The following is a 13,466-nucleotide window of genomic DNA, read 5'->3' on the forward strand; positions in this document are numbered from 1 at the left end:
AACACATTTGTCCATGTGTGTATGCAATGTATAGTGTGTCGATACACTAAAGAAAGATAAACTACCATTTTGATTTCAAATAGGACAGCAGAATGTCATATATGGAGTTACCCAATTTTGCAGAATTTAAAGACAACCAATCATTTCATGCACAATTTAAAAATGAGTTTCTTGTGAACTGATTTGCAAAAGCCTTGTTTTGAAGCAAGTGTACACAGTACAAAAATAGGCTTTTGGTGGGGGAGCATGCTACAAGCACAAAGCAAAATAAAATAAAATAGTATTGTTTAAAAGGGGAAACATGTTAAGAAAAACATTTTCTCGTGTTTTGCTGTTTAAGCCACTGTGCAAACTCTGTTGCTAAAAAAGCAGCATATAAATGTTTTTAATAAGGCGGGGGGGGGGGGGTGGAGAGAAAGCAACACACACAGAGACCAGATTAGAGCTATCAGCAGTGTAACTTCAGGAATAAAAGAACAAAAACAGATCCATTTTGTCAGACCTCCACCTCCCCCTCCCCCAAAGCTTTTAATACTTTTGCACTAACTAATTTCCTCACAACAAGGTATACTGTTGAGATGGGAAGGGTTTTTCTTACAAGTTTGCACTAGAATAGTTTTGGCATGCTTTGAAAATGTTTTGCTGGTTTTTTAAAAAAGCTTAAGAGTTCTCTCTCTCTCTCTCTCTCTCTCTCTCTCTCTCTCTCACACACACACACACACACAATGGGACTTCTCTCACATGTACAACACACACACAGTTCATGGGGGTGGGGTGGGGGAGCAAGCAACATGGCAGCTTGACCAAGGGGAACAAATCACACAGAAACCAAACAAACAAACAGCAAAGGGTTGATTTTTACAAAATGTCTTCTTCTTACTTTCATTCTTGGAGGGAGAACAACAAGCCAACAGCCAGCTTCCTGGGCTCTGCAGTTCCATACAAAACTAATTCCAAGCAGGGGAGGAGCACAAGATGCCAGGAGAACCAATAGGGCTGGGAGAAAAGTTAACCCTTTCTTGACTCTCTGCTACTGCCCAAATGCTGATCTCCAAGAGCCTCAATATTAATTAATAGGGAGTGCAAAACAGGCAGGTGGGGAGTCATGTGACGTGCCTCTGGGGGGCCCTTGAGGCATTGGGGCCCCCCAGACAACTGTGTCCCTTTGTCTAATGGTAGTGACGCCCCTGAGTAGATGTCTCATTGTCATAACAGCAAATGGCTGGCAGTATATCCCAATATCTAAGTATATTTTCAGGCTATGTAAGTAGAGTAATGTATTTTACTACTCATTCCACAAAAAGAAGCATGAGCAACTAAGATAAACCTGTCAAATTCACTTTTTCGGCCTTTCCATGAGAAAAACCAATTGGGCATATAAATGAATGCCACTTGTGCAAAATTTGGGGGTTTTACCACTCGGTATTTTGGCTTCTGACATTTTTGCCTGGCTGCTCTTTGTTTTAACATTTGGTGATGCTGAGTGAATACAGAGGGATCTTTGCCAAGTGATAATGTGGTAAGCTATCTGTTGTAATAGCCTGCAAAGGAGGAGTGAGAAATTTACTGCCTCTCCAAAAATCTGTAGAATCAGGCAAGTGGTGGCTTACCACATAGTTATATGCACATAGACTGGCTTACCACACAGTTATATACACATTCTAGTAAGTTACCACCTGATAAATGATTTATTCACCCTATTTTATACACTGTCTTGGCTGCACATTTGTTGATTTAAGAAAAACTGAGACTGTTCTTACATAGCTCAAAAACTTTGAAGAAATCAGTTTATATGTATGGAAATGCTCAGGAACTGGCTTGTGTCAGTAGTGTGTGGTGGTCAAAATTACTCCATAGATATACTGATAAAATAGCTTCCTAAAAGGAACAAAAGACGTGTGAAATTAGATAAAGAAAAACATGAGCAAGCCTTTATATTATTATTCGTATCATAACATTTACCTTTATAGTTTTACGCATGGGGCCAGTTTCTTCAAATCGTTTCAACAGAGCATGCCCAACTCTCCTTAGAGAAAACATATTTATTTTTAAAAAGATATTCTTGCAGGCTTAAGGTGGCTGACATAAAACACAACAGTGTTGTCAACAATCCATAAAACCGAATAAAAAGCTTGAAATAAAGCAAAATAAATCCAAAGAAGCAAGAAGTCATATTTCCAACATAATGCATTTAACAATTTTATTTTTTTTTAAGCAGAGATTAGCATTGGCACATTTACTATCCATTTCCAAACGTCTGCCTATATAGCCAAGTTTTGAGCACTCTTCTAAAGCAACAGGAGTGCCAAGCAACTTTCAGATGGAAGGAGTTCGGAGAAGGTAGAGAAGACCTGTTCCTGCATACCTCTAAGACCACTAAGACTTTTGTTGGTGGTCAGGCATGCAAGAGGGCCTTCCTGGCATATCATGCAGGGCAGACAGAAACATGGAAGAAGGTCTTTCAGGTATTCTAGGTCCAGGCTGTTTTAAAATACAATATGCATGAATACATCTGCAACATTTGATGGTAGTGTTTGCTATCACAGTAGCACATTCTTATCCTAGCATGATTATGGGAAGAGCTTCCAGGAAGCTGCAAATTTATGTATTCTTCCAGATCATAACCCCTGCTAACTTGGCAAAGAGGCACCTTTTACCGTGGTGATTCTCTTTATTTAGCAGGGGGAGAGTAACTGGCCCTATCCACCCCCAGCACATTACCTTCAGTGACTGTTGCTGGTGTCTATCTTGTGTTTCTTTTAGATTGTGAGCCCTTTGGGGACAGTGTTCCATCTTATTTCTTTATTATTTCTCTGTGTAAACCACCCTAAGCCATTTTTGGAAGGGCAGTGTAGAAATCGAATAAATAATAATAAGTTATTTTGTCAAAACAAATGCATCCTTCACACCAGAATGTATCACATATCTGAACTATCCATTGGTGTTTACCATCTCATTTTTTAGCTAGTCAAGTCGTTTAAAATATATGATTTAGTGGCAGTTGAAAGTATCAGCTCTGCACAGCAGCTGTGAAAAAGACAAATTCTGTGCTAGGGATAATTAGGATCATTAGGATGGGGATTGGAAATAAAAATACTAATATTGTAATGCCCTTGTCCAAAGCTTGGTTGCAGCCACATTAGGAATACTGTGTACAGTTCTGGTCATCATATCTTAAGAATAACATTGTAGAGCTGGAAAAGGTGCAGAAGAGGGCACTCAGGATGATCAGGGTCCTGGAGCAGGGGCCTTCCTTAGGAGGAAAGGCTACAGAATCTAGGGCTTTTTAGTCTGGAAAAGAGGCAACTACAGGGAGACATGATAGAGGTGTATGGAGTAAAGAGAGTGGATAGAGAAAGATTTCTCTCTCATATAACACTAGAACCAGAGTTCATCCCATGAAACTAAAGGCCAGATGATTTAGGACCCACAAAAGGAAGAACCTTTTCACACAGCACATAATTAATCTATGGAATTTTCTGCCACATTATGTCATGGCCACTAGCTTGGATGGCTTTAAAGGGAGCTTAGACAAATTCATGGAGGACACATCTATCAATGGCTACTAGTCTGGTGGCTATAAGCCGACTGCAGCTAGGGGTGTGCAAGCTGGCCATGAGATTGGTTCAGTTTGAATCCAGACCAGATTCAAACTGGCCCAGTTCAGGCTGGCCGAACTGGGTCCAGTCCAGTTTGGTCATCAAGCTGTCCCAGGGGTATACTTGCAAAGGGGAATCCGGCGAGGATTCCCCTTTACAGGTAAAGGGGGATTCCCTAGTAATGTGGGGCAGAGGGCAGAAGAAAGGCTCCTTTTTACCTTTAGAAATCAGGTGCTGGGCACGGTGGAGGCAGCCACTGCCGCAGCCACAGCAGGGACATTGGAGGTGGTGGGGGCTCCTCCAACCCCCCCCCACCTCCCAAATGATATGCTAGGCCAGCGGTGGCCCAGTTCTGGCCTCTACACACACACACACACAGGCCATTTGTGCATGCAGAGCCCCAAATTGGGCCACATTTGGCCTAGCCTTTCATTTGGGAGACTGGTGGGGTGGGGGGTTGGAGGAGCCCCTGCCCCATTGTCTCCACCGCTGCCTGATTTCTCTTGCCCCCTGCCCCACATTACTGGGGAATCCTGCTTTACTTGTAAAGGGGAATCCATGCCAGATTCCCCTTTACAAGTATTACCCCCCCCAACCGGCCCACGAGCTGATTCTTTGAACTGGGAGATGGTCCGGTTTGAACTTGGACCAGTTCCCCCCCACACACTTGGGGTGCCAGGCCAGTTCCAAACTGGATCTCCTGAACTGGGATGGCCCAATGTCAAGCTCCTCTCGAAGCAAGCCAGCTTGCACATCTCTACCTCCAGCCTCAGAAGCAAGATGCCTCTAAATGCCAGTTGCAGGGGAGCAACAGCAAGAGAGGGGGCATGCCCTCAGCTCTTACCTATGGGCTTTTCAAAGGCATCTGGTGGGCTACTGTGTGAAACAGGATGCTGGACTAGATAGGCCTTAGGCTTGATCCAGCAGCGCTAGTCTTATATTTTAACGATGTAGTGGTTACGCTTGGGAAAAGATGTCAGGCTAAGGTATATGTTTGTTTGTTTGTTTGTTTGTTTAACATATTTTTTATACTGCCCGAAACTTACGTCTCTGGGTGGTTTAAAAGTCAGTCAGTCAGTCCTTTATTGCGGTCATAGACCAATACTTGTGGTTTACAAGAAAATAAAAACAGAACAAGTAAAACATTAGTTAAAACAAAAACTAAAAAGTTTAAAACATTACAACAATTTAAAATGTTTAAAATGCATTTAAACCATTAAAACAATATTAATTAAAGGCCTGGGTGAACAGATGCATCTTTAAAGACTTTTGAAAGCTGTCAGAGATGGGGAGGCTCTTATTTCACTAGGGAGCGCATTCCAAAGCCTTGGGACAGCAGCGGAGAAGCCAGTGGCAACGGACCTCTCCTGATGAATTCAATGGGCAGTGGGCTTCATGATGCAGAAGACATTATCTTAAATACCCAGGGCCCAAGCCATTTAGGGCCTTATAGGTTATAACCAACACCTTGTATTTTGCCCGGGAACATATCAGCAGTCAGTGTAGCTCCTTCAATACGGGAGTAATATGGTATCTCCAAGATGACCCAGAGACCAACCTGGCTGCCGCATTCTGGACCAGCTATAGTTTCCGTACTACATACAAGGACAGCCTCACATAGAGCGCATTGCAGTAATCCAATCTGGAAGTTACCAGCAGGTGTACCACTGTTTTGAGGTCATTTATCTCAAGAAATTGACGCAGCTGGTAGCTGATAGAAGGCACTTCTGGCCACTGCCTCAACCTGGGACACCAGAGAGAGACTTGGATCCAGAAGCACCCCCAGACTGCGTACCTGTTCCTTCTGGGGAAGTGTGACCCCATCCAGAACAGGCAGATCAAAATTGTCTCTCGAGTTTCAACCCTGCACAATGAGTCAATCCTTATCTGGATCCAGTCTCACTTTGTTATCCCTCATCCAGCCCATCACCGACTCCAGGCCAGCATTTAGGGAGGTTATTCCCTCTCCTGATGATGCTGACATGAAGAAATAGATTTGGGTGTCAGCATACTGATAGCACCCTGCACCAAATCTCCTGATGATCTCTCCCAGCGGTTTCATGTAGATGTTAAATCACATCGGAGACAAAATGGATTTCCAATTTGAATCCACTGGCAAGTGCAGAGTCACTTTTAAAGAGATAAATGTGAGTAATAACAAAAAAATTTCTAACCCTTTGAGTTAATACAGTAATTTGTTGAAGGTACTTATGTTAAAATGATACATGTGTTATTGTGATTTAGCTCACTTCTCCTGATGAAGTCCTGCTCAAGCGGGAAGAAACAGGTAAAAATTACCTAGGATACCTGTTGAGTAATATTTGGACAAGGAGCAACAACATTGAATAAGAACTTGCAAGAATAAAGAGCAATATCTGGACAAGGAGCAACAATTCTGAATAAGAACTTGCAAGCGCACAGATCTGGAAGGACCTGTGAATTTACATGTAATAAGGACTTGTGGACATAATTGACCTAGCAATACCATTTGGGGTTTAAAACAGAAACCTTTATTTCTTCAGTTATTGTGTGTTCCATCTATATATGTCCAATTTATGTACGTTTTATGTAAGTTGTGTGTGTGAATAGATCTTTATACACGGTATATACTATTCCATGTATATGTTTTGTTCCCATCCAGAACAGGCAGATCAAAATTGTCTCTTGAGTTTCGACCCCGCACAGTGAGTCATTTGGATCCAGTCTCAGTTTGTTACCCCCATCCAGCCCATCACCAACTCCAGGCAGGCATTTAGGGAGGTTATTCCCTCTCTTGATGATGCTGACATGAAGAAATAGATTTGGGTGTCATCAGCATACTGATAGCAGCCTGCACCAAATCTCCTGATGATCTCTCCCAGCAGTTTCATGTAGATGTTAAATAACATCGGAGACAATATGGAGTGCTGAGCTACACCATACAAAAGTTCATATTTTGAAGATCAGTCTCCAAGGGACACCATCTGGAACCTGTATGAGAGGTAGGAGTGGAACCACTTCAAAGCAGTGCCTCCCACTCCCAACCCCCTCAGACGCCCCAGAAGGATACTATGGTTGATAATATCAAAACCCTCCAAGAGGTCTAAAACAAATATGTTCCATTAACACCTGAATGTAGTCAAGAAACTGTGCTTGGAAACTATTACAACCAATCACATAAAAATAATCAGCTGTTGGGGCTCAAGTCTTTTATGCCATTTTTTAACTTACCTCAAAATGTGTGTTTCAGAAATAAGCAATTTATGGACCACAAATATATAGCTTTGAGTACCTGCCGTTGCTCAGGCGTATTGTCCGAGTTTATCTTTGTTGTTTTATCCATATCAATTTTGTGGATATACCTGTTGTATATCTGTCTGTCTGTGTGAGGTGGTTCCCGGGGTTCCCGGGTACCCTTCATTACTCGTAGGGTCCTAGGAGGTCACTGTGCCAAGTTTGGTCCCAATAGCTCAAAGAGTGTGGGAATGTATAGGAAACAGACAAACAGACATTATTCAAATATAGATAGATAGATAGATAGATAGATAGATAGATAGATAGATAGATAGATAGATAAGCCTTGTTTAAAAAGGCTGAGCATGGCTTCTAGAAAGATTGGTCTTGCTTTACCAGTCTTATAGCATGTTTTTGAGGATGTCAATTAACATATGTAGGAAGCCTAGCAGCAGAGGGAGAGACCACCAGCTTCCCAGATAGCTCCCAGGGTGAGAGACTGGTGTTGGGTGTCTGTTGTCTGCTGTCTGCTGCTGTTGAGTGCCTGCCTGCAGGAGAGGGAAAGGGTGAGACCATCTGCCAGCCTCCTGCCTGACCTGTGGGATTGTGGCCTCTGGCAGTGAATGCTTTGCAGGATTGGGGCCCAGGAGTGACTCAGTAGTCCCTGCTTTCCACCTGACCAGGGCGGTCATCTCTAGCCCTATAAGGGATGCTGCCTGTGGCGGCGCTGGCGGCGGCGCCACTGAAGGGGCGACACCAAAGGGGGTCACCCCTTTGGGGGAGCCACTTCGGGGGACAGCAAGGGCAAGGGCCAGGTCTCTTGGTTCAATTATTTGTATGTGGTGGGCATTTAATAATGTGGCTTCTGTTTTAATTTGTCCTGGGTGAGGATCTTTTATAATGTGTCTGGGCTTACATGGAGATGGGGAGACAGGGGGCGTGTCCACTGACTGGGGGGCGGCAATTCCGGTGGTGGTGGGGAACAGAAGAAGTAACATTGGCAGGACAGCGGGCCGTTACAAGGGAAGGGGACATAGAAATTTAATAGCTGTTTCCCCTTCCGACTGTCCTGCCAGCTCTTTGACCTTGGGGAGCAGTACCGACCACCGTTGGAACCTCACCTTGCTCCTCTGTAATGCCAGGTTGGTCCAGAACAAATCAGAAACCATCTATGATTCGATTATGGATGAAGGCGCCAACCTGGTATGTATTACAGAGACCTGGCTGGGAGAGGCTGGGGGCCCAGTGTGGTCCCAGCTTCTCCCTCCAGGGTACTCTGTTGGGGAGAAGGTGAGGGACCAGGGGTGGGGAGGTGGCGTGGCTGTGGTCTATAAGAATAATATCTCCCTTACCAGTATCCTTGTTGGAGTCTCAGACCATATTGTGTACTTACGTTTGAGGACCAGAGATAGACAGGGGCTTCTGTTGGTATACCGATCACCCCGCTGCTCAACAGAGTCCCTAACTGAGCTGATGGACTTGTTCTCGGGTTTGGTGTTGGAGTCCCCTAGGCTTGTGGTGCTGGGGGACTTCAATGTTCATTTCAGGACTGATTTGTTCGGGGCGGCTCAGGAGTTCAAAGCAGCCATGATTTCTATGGGCCTATCTCAAGTGGTCTCAGTACCAACACACATTGCCGGTCACACACTTGATTTGGTCTTTCACTCTGATCAGGGTGGTGTTCCATGGGTGGGGACTCCTGTGATTTCCCCATTGTCATGGATGGACCACCATCTGGTTAAGGTTGGACTCACAGTCACACCCCACCTGTGAGGGACCTATTAGGATGGTCCACCCGAGAAAGTTATTGGATCCAATAGGATTTCAAGAAGCCTTGGAGGGATTTAGTGTTGGCTCTGCTGGCGATCCTGTTGATGCCCTTGTGGAGAATTGGAACAGCAAACTCACTGGGACGGTCGACATGATTGCTCCTAAGCATCCTCTATGACCCGCTTCAGAATTGGCCCCTTGGTATACAGAAGAACTATGGGGTCTGAAGTGGCAAGGTAGATGACTGGAGCGCAGGTGGAGAAAGACTCGGCTTGAATCTGACAGATTGCAACATAGAGCTCATCAGGGGCGTAGCAAGGTTGGAGTGGGCCCAGAGACGAGATTTTAAAATGGGCCCCCACCACTCAAAGTCCAGGGCCTCCGCACACCCCAGGTCCCCAAGGATTTAAGTCTGATATTCCAAAATAAGTATGCTGCCTGGAAATACATTTCACTGAATACACACACGCACACGTCACAATATATAGTGATATACATTGAGTACTATACATCTGTGCTACTTTTAATGCCTAGAACACACTAGAAAGACAAATTATTAAAATGGCCCCCGCTGCAGATTAGCAAAGGAGACTTTCAACCATGCAGTGTGAGCCTATGTTTGTTTTCTCAGAATTCTGAACAAATTCAGTCAAGTTTGATTCCAGGAGGTTTTTCACATGGGGCTTTTAAAGCCCTTTAACACACCTCTCCTCTGGAATGGAGGTGCTGCATTCACATGGCCAGATTTACCCTGAAGTCCCTGCGAGTTATTGGGGAGCAGTTCACACACAAGAAAAATAAAATAAAAGCACAAGACATGCTTCACAGTTCTCACTCAGACCTTCTGGGTTGCAAAACAACTTGAACATAAGTGTATTTATAAATGAATGAATGAATGAATAAAATAAATATAATACTGTTTGTTCCAATAGTTTTTGTAATTTTCTGCCATGAAACAAGCCACTTATAGGACTTTTTAAATAGTTTTTTTAAAGCCAGCTAATTTTCCAAGCTGTTTTAAAATAAATATTCAGAGACTTCTCAGTCCCACCCCCCATATCAAAGCCCTATGGCAAGCAGATCCCTATATATCCGGCGGCGGGGGGGGGGGGGCGGGAAAGGTACCCACAAAAAGGAGTTCACACTCTACCTGGCAAATGCTGCGCTGGGTTGGGCAGGGCAGCAAGGGGTCTTCTGCTGCAGAGAACGGTGGTGGCCACTCTGGCTGCCTCCTCCTTCCTGGCTGGCTTGGGCCCTACTGGAGTTCAGGCTTCACAGAGGCCTACACGAGGCCTCCGTGGAAGCCCCGCCCACCCGCCAATCAGCTGAGAAGCAGGAGAAAAGGAGCTCTTGGCAGCTTGTCTGCTGCCTCGATTGCCGGCCAGGAGAACAAGCTGGAGAGACGGCGAACAGGGCAAGTGGCTGAGGGGCCTTGGGGCTGGGCAGGGGGCAATGGGGAGTCACGTGAGGTGCCTCTGGGGGGCCCCTCCAGGCAGTGGAGCCCCCAGACAACTGTCTCCCCTTGCCCGATCGTTGTTACACGTGTGGAGCTCATTTAAAGATCTATGCTCAGACAATACGTGCAGCAAAGAAGCAATTCTTTTCTGCCCATATTGCATCCACAAGTTCATGTCCGGCAGAGTTGTTCAGGGTTGTGAGAGGGCTAGTGAGTGCCCCTCCTTCCTTGAATCAGATTCTGGAACCATCGATTACCCGCTGTGATGTGTTTAATGAATTCTTTGTGGAAAAAATATCTCGTATTTGGGCCGACTTTGATTCCATCTCCAAAATTACTTCAGTTTCTGATGTAGAGGTGTCCAGCAACTCCTCTTGTGTGGTTAGGTTGGATCAGTTCCAGTTTGTGACTCCTAATGATGTGGACAAGCTGATTGGAACAGTGTGGCCCATCACCTGTCCTCTGGACCCTTGTCCAACATGGCTTATACTATCTGGCAGGGGGTTGTTGTAGAAGGCCTGGCAGAGATTATAAACGCATCTCTGAGGGAAGGCAGGATGCCTCCTAGTCTTAAGGAGGCAATTATTAGACCGCTTCTGAAGAAGCCTACCTTGGATCCCTCAGAGCTGAGTAACTACAGGCCTGTCTCCAACCTTCCGTGGCTGGGCAAGGTAATTGAGAAGGTGGTGGTCTCCCAGCTCCAGAAAGTCTTGGAGGAAACTGATTATCTAGACCCATTTCAAACTGGCTTCCGGGCTGGCTATGGAGTGGAGACGGCCTTGGTCAGCCTGATGGATGATCTCCACCTGGGAACTGACAGAGGAAGTGTGACTCTGTTGGTCCTTTTGGAACTCTTGGCGGCTTTCAATACTATCAACCATAGTATCCTTCTGGAGCGTCTGAGGGGGTTGGGAGTGGGCGGCACTGCTCTGCGGTGGTTCCGCTCTTACCTCTCGAGCAGGTTCCAGATGGTGTCCCTTGGAGAATGTTGTTCTTCAAAATCTGAACTTTTGTATGGTGTCCCTCAGGGCTCCGTATTGTCTCCGATGTTGTTTAACATCTACATGCACTAAACCTCTCTCTCTCTCTCCTTTCTTAGGTAGACTATAGTTCTTTACTACTGGAAGAAGGCTCCTTCCATTGGAGAGTGTGAATCTTTGGATTCAGAACAATACAAAGAAGATTCTTAGGTCTTTTTCTATTAATTAGGAAAGCACAGACCTAATTAAGTACAGTTAATTTGTTTAAACATCCATAGTTCATAACTCTAAATACTCTTCCAAGTTGTGGTTTACAGCTTATTCACTGCATCAAAATAAACATATTAGTCATGCATCACTTCTCACTGTGGGAAAGAATCCTAAAACTTATTTTTAAACATTAAAAAAAGAATCCACCCTTGAGGTAAATAACCTTGACTAAGATTTTTTTTCCCCTCCTGCACTTAAAATATATGGCTGTGTACTTTTTCTTGATTGATCATATCTTTCTTCAGCTGAAGAACTGAAATTCAGCTGACTTTCAATATTTTACAATTAACAGACATTTAAAAGATGGTGAAGTGAGGATGTGTAGTGAAGGAAACTTTCTTTAAATAAATATTCAATCTTAGTCACTGTAATTAAAGATTATAATTAACACCTTTTTTTCTATTAACATCTTAAAAGGGAAAAAAGCCAATGTTTTTTGCTACAAATACTGCAGCCATGCACAACTTTGCCCCCCCCCCCAGCTGGAGTTAGACTATAACTCCCTTCCTCCCCAGGTCCAGTGGTCAGGGATGATGGGAGTTGGAGTTGAAGGGCCAAAGTTTTGCAACCCTGGCATAATGCACTACAATGTTTTCCACTATTTTGAGTGGTGGGATTGGTAATATTAAGACCCACTAAGACCTTGTATTTCTTTGGACTGTAGAATACTGAGGGACTCCAGCCTCTCTAGTGATTGTTTAGCAGACACTTCCACTGCTGTTCTTCCATTTGTAACTAAAAGCCCTCTTCCTAAGTTGGGTAAGAAGGTCGGTATTTCAGTGACTTCCAGTAAACAGCCTCTGGAATGGAGGAAGACGTTCAAAAGCAGTTTGTCATTTAGCATAGGGGTCTGCTGTATAAAGAAAGAAAAGTACATCATAATTGTGTGTGCTTAAAGTTTTCTTTCTAGATCCTGGCCTTGTAATGTTTTTGTTTCATTATTGGTGCTGTTAGATGAAGGTCTTCTAGTGTTTTATATATATATATATAAGTACCTTCTTAAGGCTTGTTTTCGTGCTTGGAGAGCCTTTGAACTGTATTGCTGGCGAGGAATTCTGAAGCAACGTCCTTTCCAGCCAATAGCTCTATAACTAAAAAAGCGAGGCACCATACCTCTGAAACTGCTCCTCTGCTTACGGCTTCTCCAAACGCTACAGATGAGCTTCAGATTCTTCTCTGGTGTTCAGGGTGGGCATGGGATAGTGAAACTATCAGCAACCCTGCCTTCCTTCAGCTTGCAATATTAACCCTCTCCAACTCTGAACAAGCCCAGGCATGTTACAGCTGGTATTTTGGTCATGGTCTGGTCTCGACTTACTTCGCTAGCATGTCGAACATAGCACCAGGCCTAGGGGTCTTTGATGACTGGATACACTTATTTCTCCAGCCTAGAAGTCAGACTGTTGTCTGACCTTACCAAAAGAAGGTTACAAATATCATGGCAACCCCCAAAACTCAGTCATAACATTTCTACAGCTGTCCAAAGAAAATAGTAGTCCCCTTTAGGTATGTATTTATACCAAGTAAGTGTGTGTGATGTATAAATATCTCTACTGCGAAAAACGGTTATTAAAAATATTGGACTTGAAAATAGAAGTAACATGAAGTCTTATCATCACTGAAGGAAACTATTATTTGCAAACTATTATTTTTGGCAGTGAACATTTCTCTATTTGCATTTAGTTCCAAAGAGTGACATTCTGAAACATTTTGATTTGTTGTGAGGGAACAAACAGCTCTTCTGTACATGCTTCTGATGTTGCAAAGACATGAAGAATGGCCTCAAGAAGAAACAGTTCAGGAACTGGAGATGGTAGGAACAGAGATCAACAAAACATAACATGTGAACTGAAGCCATTTGAATGGGTAACAGCTGGTCTGTGCTTTTTATTCAGTTCCAAGAGAGAAGGATTCGGAGGCTGAGTTGTACTGCCTTGCTTGGTTAAAGGTTATGGCTTAGCTTTAAAATATTCTCAGTGCCAAAGAAGTGTTTTGGGATGACACCACTAACTGCCAACTGTGTTAATTAAAGCCAGAATCTTGTTGAAAGTAGGATGAAGGCTGTTGCCTCAGGTGTGGGCACAAAGGGTGCAAAGTGGTGGCAGCTACCACTGGTGCCACCCCATGGGTCGCCACCACACTTTCTTACCCACTGAGGCAGCTGTTCATCTTCCTTCC

The 13,466-nt window shown here is 44.1% G+C and overlaps 1 long non-coding RNA gene across 1 annotated transcript; it reads left to right on the plus strand.

Annotated features, from left to right (window-relative positions):
- The first annotated feature begins 9,801 nt into the window (after nt 1-9,801).
- On the plus strand, nt 9,802-12,413 carry LOC128328003 (uncharacterized). Its single transcript, XR_008308940.1, has 2 exons — nt 9,802-10,000; nt 11,142-12,413. It is a non-coding gene; the product is annotated as an uncharacterized LOC128328003 (long non-coding RNA).
- Nucleotides 12,414-13,466: the final 1,053 nt, after the last annotated feature.

Source organism: Hemicordylus capensis, chromosome 5, assembly GCF_027244095.1.
Source record: "Hemicordylus capensis ecotype Gifberg chromosome 5, rHemCap1.1.pri, whole genome shotgun sequence".
Lineage (NCBI taxonomy): Eukaryota > Metazoa > Chordata > Lepidosauria > Squamata > Cordylidae > Hemicordylus > Hemicordylus capensis.